Below are 11,912 nucleotides of genomic sequence, written 5' to 3'. Positions count from 1 at the left end.
AAAATAAACTAAGTTCTAAAAATTATGTCTATATTAAAATTTGACCAATACATTACGACACTGTATTTCCACTTCACAAGTCTTGTTTATTAGGTAGTTACAGTTTACATGTCAATTGTCATGCAACATCTAACAAGTATACTACAAGTCTACCACTAACTATCTATTTTAGTGCAACGTACGATCTCACACGTATTTCCAATAGCAAATTTTATGTTAGGGATTATTTTATGACATTTTGTTATAACAATCTGACTTATTTAACTACAAAAATTCGATGAAATCAAAAACTTTATCTACAATCATTACTTATATGAATACAAAGCTCACAGTTTCAAGTAAATCTTACGAAAATCAATAATTTGTTGATTCCCTATTTAGTTTTACGATTGTTTGGTCAAAAGTTATTACAAAACTTACGAGTATAAAACAATATAAATAAATCACGGGATAATCATAGCAAATCGTAATAATTCGTTGGACCCAATGAAAGAAACGAAAATAAGTACTCAGGAATAAGGGTAGAAGCATTAGAAACCTTTATTGATAATATTTGTTTTGTCTGCCTCTCCATGGAGAGGTTCAGAACCTTACAATGGTGTTTTCTTTTCCCATAAGAGGGGTATATTTTCTCGATTCTCTCTCCTCTCACTAGTGGTGAAGAAGCAGCCCCCCCTGTCTGGGGTTTCCTCTCTTGGTATTTATAGCTGTGAGCTTCGTGAGCTGGCAATAAGTGGTTGTGACCACGTTGGGGTTTCGCCTTTATGGTGGCGGATGGGCCGTGGCCTTGTTGATCATTGGATTTTGTCATAAGGGAGTAAAAGGTTTGTGAATGTCGTATTGTCCCTTGGGTGACTTTTATGGTCGTATAACACATGAGACGTGACCAATTGTTTATTGGTCGAGGGACCAATTTGAAGTTTTGAACACATTTTTGGTCTTTTCGAGAGATGAGTTCCACATTCAACATAGCTCCAAATTTCATGATTTGACTGTTCATGCACATCTTCTTCTTCTTCTTTTTCTTTTTGCTTTATGTTTTTTCCTGTCGTCACTAGTCAAATAATAATTTTTTCATGTCTAATCAAACAGCACAGGATACAACTTCGTGCTATATTAATTCACTATCTTGTTTAATTGTTTATAACTCTATCAAGATTGACATGACTTTGTACTTTTAGTGAATTAATATTAAAAGTACACCAAACTCTACCATATTAGTGTTGTTGGACTTTAAAGCATTGGGCTTCAAAAACTTTAAACATTGGGCTTTAAAGTTTAAGAGTGTGAATTGGAAATGGTGGGAAATAAAATGGAGGGAAATGAAAATTTGAATGAAGTGAGCTTTTGTCTTGAACTTTGTCCCTCATTGGTGAAGGACAACTACATTTGTGTGTATATATATAGAATCACTTCATAAAGCTCTTAAAAGGAGTTGAAGAGAATGAACCCTCGCGTCGTCGTCGTCGCTCGCTCGGCTCGGCTATTTGGATTTGTCAAATGATCGATCGATAAGATTATTTTTGGACAAAATTTATTTAATTAATTAAATGTCAGTTAGTTAGCCGCTGTCCGGGCGTGACCGCGGTAGGACCGCGCCAGAACACTGCTGTAGATTCAGAAGGCCACTCTGGCCGCGGTCCTGGCGTACGCGCAAACTTCTGAACAGACACCTTTGCCAGAACAAACACCACACTTCTTTCAATAATTGCCTATAAATTCTGAGGCATGGCTTCGTTTTTAACACACTGAAAAAATTACAAAACTTCCTTCTTTCTGAACATACTGCATTCTAATTCGCACTCTCTCTCTCTCAAATTCGTAAGTGTGATTTTGCACCGTTTTTTTTGAGTTCGTTGGTATCCTGCAGTTTGTATTGCCACTGTTGCAGGAAGGTTTATTCCGTTTCATCCTGGGAGGATTTAATCCATTACCTTGGCAACGTGTGAGGGGGTTAAAATTCCTTAAGGACGCACAAGCAAATTGTGAACTCGAAATATTTCTTATTCTTTACTGTTTTCCAGTTTCTTTTATTCTTCTAACAGTTTTCTGATTTTGTGTTTTAACACAGTGCGGATTACAAGCTTAAGGAATTTTATCTAACGTTTCTGTGTTGAAATATATATTATAAACTGTTATCTATATTTCATATACTGGTTTGGAGACTAAAGCCTTCGTGTTTTCTACTCCAATAATTATTCTGTCCGGTTTAAAGTATATCAAAACTTTACTGGAATAATAAACGTACGGGTTTGAAGTATATAAAAACTTCACCATTGTTACATGTTGTATGTTTGGTTTGGCAAGATTGCGTTGAAGATGACGTCGGGAAAAATAGTGACTCTAAACCAAGTTCTCCATGTTCCAGAAATTCGCAAGAATCTTGTGTCTACCTCACTTCTTGTCAAGAATGGATTCAAATGTATTTTCGTTTTTAATAGTGTTGTACTAAGTAAGAATGATATGTATGTAGGAAAAGGTTACCTGAATGAGGGACTTTTTAAGCTAAATGTAATAGCAGTTCCTATCAATAAAGTTAATGTTTCTTCTTACTTACTTGAGTCAAATACTTTATGGCATTCACGCTTAGGTCACGTCAACTTCAAAACATTGCAAAAAATGATAAATTTAGAAGTATTGCCAAAATTTGATTGCATTAATTCCAATTGTCAAATATGTGTAGAATCAAGGTATGCTAAGCATCCTTATAAGTCCGTTGAAAGGAATTCAAGTCCTTTAGACTTAATTCACACAGATATTTGCGACATGAAGTCAACACCATCTCACGGTGGGAAAAAGTATTTTATTACTTTTATTGACGATAACACGAGATATTACTATGTTTATTTACTTAATAGTAAAGATGAGGCAATTGAAGCTTTCAAGCAATACAAGAGTGAAGTTGAAACACAACTAAACAAAAGATCAAAATGATAAGAAGTGATACGACCAGCAAAACAATGAATTCAACCGCAGATACCCTTTAGCTAGCACATGCTAAAAAGAACAAGTAAATACCCGTCTCGTGCTTGACTCTATCTGTAAGACAGGTGTGTGCAGCCACTTAGTGAGGAGACAAGACCGGAGAGAAGAAATTCTCGCGAATAAGATATAAGACTCAAGGGGTGGCGAATATGAATCTCCTTTTGAAGAAGTATGTTTGGAAAATGACATTATTCACCAAATAATTGCCCCCTACTCTCCACAATCTAATGGAATTGCGGAGAGAAAGAATCGAACGTTGAAAGAGATGATGAATGCGTTATTGATAAGTTCTGGTTTACCACATAACTTGTGGGGGGAAGCTATACTTACAGCTAACCGAGTAATCAATCGTGTACCTCATAGTAAAACACAGTCCATTCCTTATGAAAAATAGAAAGGAAGGAAGCCCAGCTTGAAATACTTCAAAGTGTGGGGGTGTTTAGCTAAGGTACAAGTTCCTAAACCTAAAAGGGTTAAGATAGGTCCAAAAACGGTTGATTGTGTATTTATTGGATATGTAACCAATAGCAAGGCATATCGTTTTCTGGTTCATAAGTCAGAAAATCCTAAGATTCACGTTAATACGATAATAGAATCAGATAATGCTGAATTCTTTGAAACTATTTATCCATATAAAAAGGAAAGTGAAGTGACCTACCAAAAGTCAAAACGACCTCGGGAGGAAATAACAGATAGTATGCCTAATGAGGAAAATCCGAGAAGAAGTAAACGTCAACGGACATCTACTTCATTCGGTCCAGATTTTCTGACTTTCCTGCTAGAAAATGAGCCTCGTACCTTCAAGGAAGCAATGTCTTCCTCAGAAGCACAATATTGGAAAGAAGCTGTCAATAGTGAAATAGAATCCATATTGAGCAACCATACCTGAGAATTGGTTGATCTTCCACCAGGTAACAAAACATTGGGTTCTAAATGGATTTTCAAGAAGAAAATGAAAGACGATGGTACTATTGACAAATACAAGGCAAGACTTGTTGTCAAAGGATTTAGACAGCGAAAAGGTCTTGACTATTTTGACACATACTCGCCGGTAACAAGAATCACATCCATTCGGATGCTAATAGCGTTAGCCGCCTTGTATGGTCTTCAAATCCATCAAATGAATGTAAAAACAGCCTTCTTAAATGGTGATCTAGAGGAAGAAATTTACATGAACCAACCCGAAGGGTTTGTGGTTCCGGGAAAAGAAAAGAAGGTGTGTCGACTTGTTAAGTCCCTTTATGGACTAAAACAAGCACCCAAGCAATGGCATGCGAAATTTGACCAAACAATGTTGTCAAATGGCTTTAAGATTAATGAATGTGATAAATGTGTTTACATTAAGAACGTTCCAAATCATATAGTCATTGTTTGCTTATATGTTGATGATATGCTAATAATGAGCAAAGACATTGCCGACATTCAAGCTACTAAGTATATGCTTGCTAGTAAGTTTGATATGAAAGACTTAGGAGTTGCCGATGTAATTCTAGGAATTAAAATCCAGAGGACTCCTCAGGGTCTAGCTTTGTCTCAATCACATTACGTGAAAATGGTACTTGAAAAATTCAAACACTTGGAATTTAGAAGTGCAAGAACTCCAATTGACTTAAACCATCATCTTATAAAGAATAAAGGTGAAAGTACGTCTCAATTGGAGTATGCTCGTGTGTTGGAAAGCTTAATGTACATCATGAACTGTACACGACCTGATATAGCTTGTGCAATAAGTAAACTTAGTCGATTCACAAGTAATCCCAACAAACATCACTGGGTGGTAATGAAACGAGTTCTGGGATATTTGGAATATACCCAAGACTACATTTTGCACCATAATAAATATCCTGCGGTTATCGAAGGATATAGTGATGCAAATTGGATAACCGGCTCAACAGAAACAAAGTCCACAAGTGGATATGTTTTTACTGTTGGTGGATGAGCAGTATCTTGGAAGTCTTCCAAATAGACGTGCATCGCTCGCTCTACAATGGAATCAGAGTTTATAGCTTTGGATAAAGCCGGTGAAGAAGCTGAATGGCTTCGAAATTTCTTAGAAGACATTTCGTTCTGGCCAAAACCTTTGGCTCCTATTTGCATACATTGCGATAGTGAGGCTGCAATAGGACGGGCAGGGAGCGTTATGTATAACGGAAAGTCTCTTCATATACGACGAAGACATAACACCATTAGACAACTACTTTCTAGTGGAATTATCACTATTGATTATGTAAGATCAAAGGATAATATGGCGGATCCGCTTACAAAAGGCTTAACTAGAGAGGGAGTTGAGAAATCATCTAAGGGAATGGGACTATGGCCGAGGACAAGTCAACATGGCGGTAACTCTACCTAGAATTTTGGATGTTCCAAGATCTAGGTTCAAGGAGCTCAAACAAAGTTGTGATTGACCGGTTCAATATTGTCAAAGTAAAATCTTTAGTCCCTTCTCGTGATAAAGACAATGTTCAGTAACAAGGATAGAACTTTACACGTTCTTTAATGATTACCTAAGTTTGATGTGGTATTTATCAAATAGTGTCAATCTAAAGGATTACACGTTTAGGAATCACCTATGTAAGTGTGAAGTGGAAGCCGCTTCAATGAGAATTCTGTAAGGCCAATTCTCTACGCACTTATGAAACCAGGCGGTGTTCATGGCTGAAACGAACACAACAATGAGAACCAAAAGACGGTTAAGGGTTGGTTGTGTGACATATGGTTGTCTAGGTATACCCTAAAGTTCGACGGTTCAAAGATATCAAATCTACCGATTGACCGAGTATATCCGACATATGTTCACTACGGAAAGTTCAAAGGGAAACCTACTTATCCAGATGCAATTAATCCTTACTTGCAAATCACACAGCTTTCATCTATGATCATTCTTGTTACAGTCATTCCCATTCATGTGGGGGATTGTTGGACTTTAAAGTATTGGGCTTCAAAGACTTTAAGCATTGGGCTTTAAAGTCTAAGAGTGTGAATTGGAAATGGTGGGAAATAAAATGGAGGGAAATGAAAATTTGAATGAAGTGAGCTTTTGTCTTGAACTTTGTCCTTCATTGGTGAGGGACAACTACATTTGTGTGTATATATATAGAATCACTTCTTAAAGCTCTTAAAAGGAGTTGAAGAGAATGAACCCTCGCGCCGTCGTCGTCGCTCGCTCGGCTCGGCTCGGCTTTGGCTTTGGCTTTGGCTTTGGCTTTGACTTTGGATTTGGATTTGGATTTGGATTTGGATTTGGAAAATGATCGATCCATAAGATTATTTTTGGACAAAATTTATTTAATTAATTATTTAATAATTAATTAAATGTCAGTTAGTTAGCCGTTGTCCGGGCGTGACCACGGTAGGACCGCGCCAGAACACTGCTGTAGATTCAGAAGGCCACTCTGGCCGTAGTCCTGGCGTACGCGCAAACTTCTGAGCAGACACCTTTTCCAGAACAAACATCACACCTCTTCCAATAATTGCCTATAAATTCTGAGGCATGGCTTCGTTTTTAACACACTGAAAAAATTACAAAACTTCCTTCTTTCTGAACATACTGCATTCTAATTTGCAGTCTCTCTCTCTCAAATTCGTAAGTGTGATTCTGCTCCGTTTTTTGAGTTCGTTGGTATCCTGCAGTTTGTATTGCAACCGTTGCAGGAAGGTTTATTCCGTTTCATCCTGGGAGGATTTAATCCATTACCTTGGCAACGTGTGAGGGGGTTAAAATTCCTTAAGGACGCACAAGCAAATTGTGGACTCGGAATATTTCTTATTCTTTACTGTTTTTCAGTTTCTTTTATTCTTCTAACAGTTTTCTGATTTTGTGTTTTAACACAGTAGCGGATTACAAGTGTAACTTCGTGATCTGCATTTGGCCTATCCGTTAAATTATTCACACAAATCTACCTGATTGACATAATTTGTCTATGTTGTTAAATTGATGTTCAACAAATTTGCAATCTGTTTCAAGCAAACCACCTCTAGCCAAATGATCTCAAACTTGAAACCAAGCCTTCAAACATTAGCAGAAACGATCTTCAATCACCAATTTTATCAAATAACACAAAATTAACGAGTCTTCTTCAATCTAAGGACCAACAATGAAATTTTGAAATTTTTAAAAGAAAGCATTAAACTAGTGTATAAATTAAAAATGTAAGGACAGATAATTAACACTCAAATAATTTTAACAATAATTAACCATAACCTTCAATTTTCAACCACCAAATAGAAATTAAAGCTTTCAAAATTGAAGAACTGTGGATTTTGGTTTGTAAAAAAAAAAAAAGATGAAGAAGAAGGAATGGAAGGGTATCTTAGTCCAGATATTATTTTTTTTTTGTTTGGTTTTCCACCCGGTGTCCGGTACCCTCATTGGGGCCCGACTAAATCCGGATTCGCGCCGGGAAGTCCTATATTAGGGGGGTAAAGCGCTCCCTAACAAAGGAGATTCCGTACCCAAAGGCTTTTGAACCCGAGACCTCCGGTTAAGGATGAAGGATTACTTATTACTCCACCACAACCCTTGGTGTCAAGATATTGTTCATTAAACTTAAAAATGTCACTTTCATACTTTTAAGTTTTATCAAAAGCAAGGATAAAAAATAAATATCAGTCACATAAAGGGACAACCGGTGCAAATTTTTGAATTAAAACAATATAGTATAAAACGAGCCAAAATAATATATTTGAGGCGAGAAGGTAGAATGACACGAGTTTTCTTAAATAAAATTTTTGGGGAAAATAAATTGTTGGAATAATTTAAAATTCAACATACAATAGACAAGGATCGTTTGGTTCAAAATCAAAATATTTAAATAACTTATTACACCTTCCATATGGGATAAGTTATATCAAGACTTTATTAAAAAATTTAACTACCAGTCTACCTCCAATTAAATTCAAGATAAATTTAAGGGATAATTTCAGAGACCTTCCCTTAAGTTTAGCGTCATCACAGTTCACACTGACCTTCCTTGTGTTTTACGATATTACGCTTACTTCCCTCATTTGATCCCTTTGTACTAACAACTTTTAAATATATTTTTAATTAATATAAAAAAATTGATTTGACTAATTTGTCCTTTAAATTTGAATTAATTTCATAAACATATTTATTTAAATTCTTTCATTGTCTTCTTCGATATCTCACTCATCTCACCACCGCCACTCACAAATCTCTTATCACATACGATTCAACCATCACCATCACGACCATTTTGGATCATATCTCAGAAAACATCCTAAAAAGAGTTCAACCTGAGCTTGTTCCCATGGCTCCGGTGTGTCTGTAATGAATCCTCCATCGTCAAAAGAATTCATCTCCGTTATTCAAAAGGCTAAATTAGTTTGTGTACTTTTTGAAATTCCAGAAAATTATGTCATTTTCTCAATCGAGGATGAAAAACAAAGTTAATAATTCGAAAATAATGGGTCGTTGTCTAGGCATAGTAAACTTAAACAGACCACAATTTTCTATAATTAAAAACATCAGATCGTTTGGGTTAATTTTGCTTTAGTATCATGTGCTTATTAATCATAGCCTGTGAACCAAATAGTAAGAAGAAGAATATGGAGTTGTGCTTTAGAAATGTAGAATTGCCTCTACTGTGGCTTTTGCTAGGGGTGTCTGTGGATATTCGAAAACCGACTAAACGATCGAATCGTACCGCACCGAATTGATTTTTAGGTTTCTTTTTAAGAAACCGTAGGTTTTTATATAAATCTATAACTGCACCGATAATTAGGGTAGGTATTTTATTTTATAAAAAATAAACCGAAAAAATACCGAACCGTACCGAATAAATTTTACATGTGGAAAATAGATTTATTTGGTAAGATTAAAAATAATAATGCATTAAATTTTCTTTGGGCCTTGGAATTATGAAAACTATTACAAGCCAACAAGTAATTAAACTCAAAATACTAATTCCTAAAACCTATTATGCTACTTCTATTTAAGCTAAGTTATTTCAAGTATCTTTATTAGCAAGACACAAAGTATTCTAGCGATTATGAGTAGCAAACTACAATGTACTGAATATGTTTCCTTTCATATAATTTAGATTTATCTTTTTGAATTTTTAATCTTCTATAGACTTTATTCTTGTCCCAGCTTGGTATATCTTTCAACTCGTGTGATTTATATTTTCTTTGCCTTTGTTTGATTTCTTTTACGTTGTTGTAGAATAGTTGATGGATCTATACTCTAGCCATTTTTTTTAATTCATCACCCTTTAAACAGTAAAAATGTCTAGAGAGTTTTGCTAAGTCCTATAAAAGAACGTATGTTATTGCATTCTACTTCTACTGGTGAATTTACATGATATTAGAAAAAATACCGAATATTAAGCGAACAGTACCGATACCGAAGAGAAACCGACATGATTGGGACGGTTTCGAAAAGTCTAATTTTAGTTATACATAATAGAATAACCAAAAAATTGGTATGACACAAATTTTATAAAATAACCGGCCACCCTGGCTTTTGCATGTGCCAAAACTCAGTGTAATAGAAATTCGAGGCACGACTCAGAAGAGGAAATGCCTTTTTGTGAACATTTAGTTTGTTAATTTTTTAAATGTTTTAAAAAGAATCTGAACTTTTTTATCAAGGCAGATGCATCTTTATCGTAGCGGAGATGGACACACACATTAAATGTGGAAAAAAGATTTTTACAAAAAATGAATTAAACAGAGAATACATCAGTAAGGTAAATTAGTCCAAACATAATTTTTTACATTAATAAAAACATGTCAGTTTTTCTTTTTACAAATAAATTTAAATAAGGGAGGTAAGCGTGATATCACAAACCACAGAAAAAGTTAGTGTGATGAAGCTAAACGTGAGAAAAGGTATTTGAAATTATCTCTAAATTTAATCCTAAAATTATATTAGGATAATCCATCTAATCCCTTGAACCAAATGGCCCCTTAGGATATCTTTTGCAAGAGGAGAAAATCAAACTTTGCCCTTAAACTATGATTAATGATCTAAATCTACCTCCTTTAATAGCTAGGGCTAATCAGGTCTTCATCGTTGCAAACTAGCTTATGTTTGTCCTTATTACTAAACAGGAAATGATTAAAGATTAATTATTTTTTAAAGAAGATTAATTAGTGTTCACTTGGACTTACTAGTACCAGAATTTGACACGTCGCTTAAGTAAAATCGACCTTCTTATCGATTTTTTTTATTTTGAGGATCCTTTCTTTCATTTCTTTCCACAAATATTACTCCTCCTTTCTTGAGTGTTTTATTTTTTTGGAAGTATTTGAGGCAGAGTTGTCACTCTCTTTATGCCATGGACTTCTATCTCTATTTTCAGCAAAACGAGAAACAAAGAAAATATATCATTATGATTTGTATTGGAGGAGCTCTTGCATGAAACTTGTTTGAAATATTATTTTTTATTGTAATTTTCTTCTAGAATAGAATTTAAATTATATGTGCAAAAATAAATTAATTTTTTAATTTGCAAACTAAAAAACGTCATCAACCTAAACGAATTAACTAAAACCTGATCGAACTGCAGTCGATCCTGCCTATTAGGTTTTAGTGGCTAGTAGTATGTATATTATATACATAAAGTAGTGGCACTCACAATTTTCGAACTCTGAATTCCTCTACCAAGGTGCTAAGCATGGCCCAACATCATACATAACAATATAACATAGCAACATGACCTCTCTTTTTTTTCCTTTTGGATCTATTTCAATGCAGATAATCAAATGCTTACATAAATTCATTCCTTTTGTACAAACATTGAGAGGGATTTTGATATATGACTATTGTAAGACAAAGGAAAGTGAAGATGTTATGCTGATGGTTCATAAAAATATAGGTCAAAAGTCTAAAATGTTCTTACTTTATTTTTTATTGCCATTAAGCTCTTAGAATATTTGAAATCTTTCTTTTTTGAATTCACCTACTTCAAAGACAGAGTAACAATAACATTCTTAAATGAAAGTAAAAGTAACTTTAATAATAGTAGATCAATTTATACATCAAAGTGTATATATATATATATATATATATATATATATATATATATATAGGCATATCCCGCCTTGTCACGCCGCATGTGCAATATGTCAATAGTAGCAATAGCACGGCAGAAACCTCATGCAACCCCATAACAATAACCGCACGGCGAAAACCTTGTGCATCACAATATCAACAACCGCACGGCAGAAACCTCGTGCACCACCATAATAAGTACCACATCAACAATGACAATATATACAAGAACACGGCAAGTAAATAAACTCGAGAACTTTCGATAACAAGGAGACGGTAAAACTAGCTCGCAAGGAATAACCACAATAGCGAATACTAAGCGTAATAAGAATAGCTCAACAAGGGAGAAAATAATATGAAGCAACAATCCCACAATATGTAGTTCAACAACAAGGAAGCTAACAAGAATCAAATAATTACAAATAAGGAAATGTCAACTAAATATAGGATACCTAAACTTCTTTTAAGGTTGGGCAAATTACGAAGAATATACAACAATTTCAATTAAGGATGAGCAGCGGGAAGATAATCATAACCTCAATTAAGACTAAATAATTACCGGAGAGATAATAATGGCTTCCAATAAAAACAAGCAGTTATGAAAGATAGCATGACGATAGAAGAGGTAAAAATCTTCAATTAAGCAAAATAAGAGTCAAATAGGCAATAAGAATGAATCATAAAGCAATTAATTCCAATTAAAGCATGTAGAGGTGAAACTAGTAAATGGAAGCTCAATCATATCAAGAACAACTTCATACTCAGTGAATACAAGGACCTAAGAACTCTAAAAGGCCAACTTTCCACAAATAAGTCCGAACACGCACTCGTCACCTCGCTTACACGGACTACAATCAACATAGAAGACTCAAATCCTAAGGGGAAGTCCCCCACTCGAGGTTAGGCAAGA

Source organism: Nicotiana attenuata, chromosome 7, assembly GCF_001879085.1.
Source record: "Nicotiana attenuata strain UT chromosome 7, NIATTr2, whole genome shotgun sequence".
Lineage (NCBI taxonomy): Eukaryota > Viridiplantae > Streptophyta > Magnoliopsida > Solanales > Solanaceae > Nicotiana > Nicotiana attenuata.
This window is presented reverse-complemented; position numbering follows the sequence as displayed.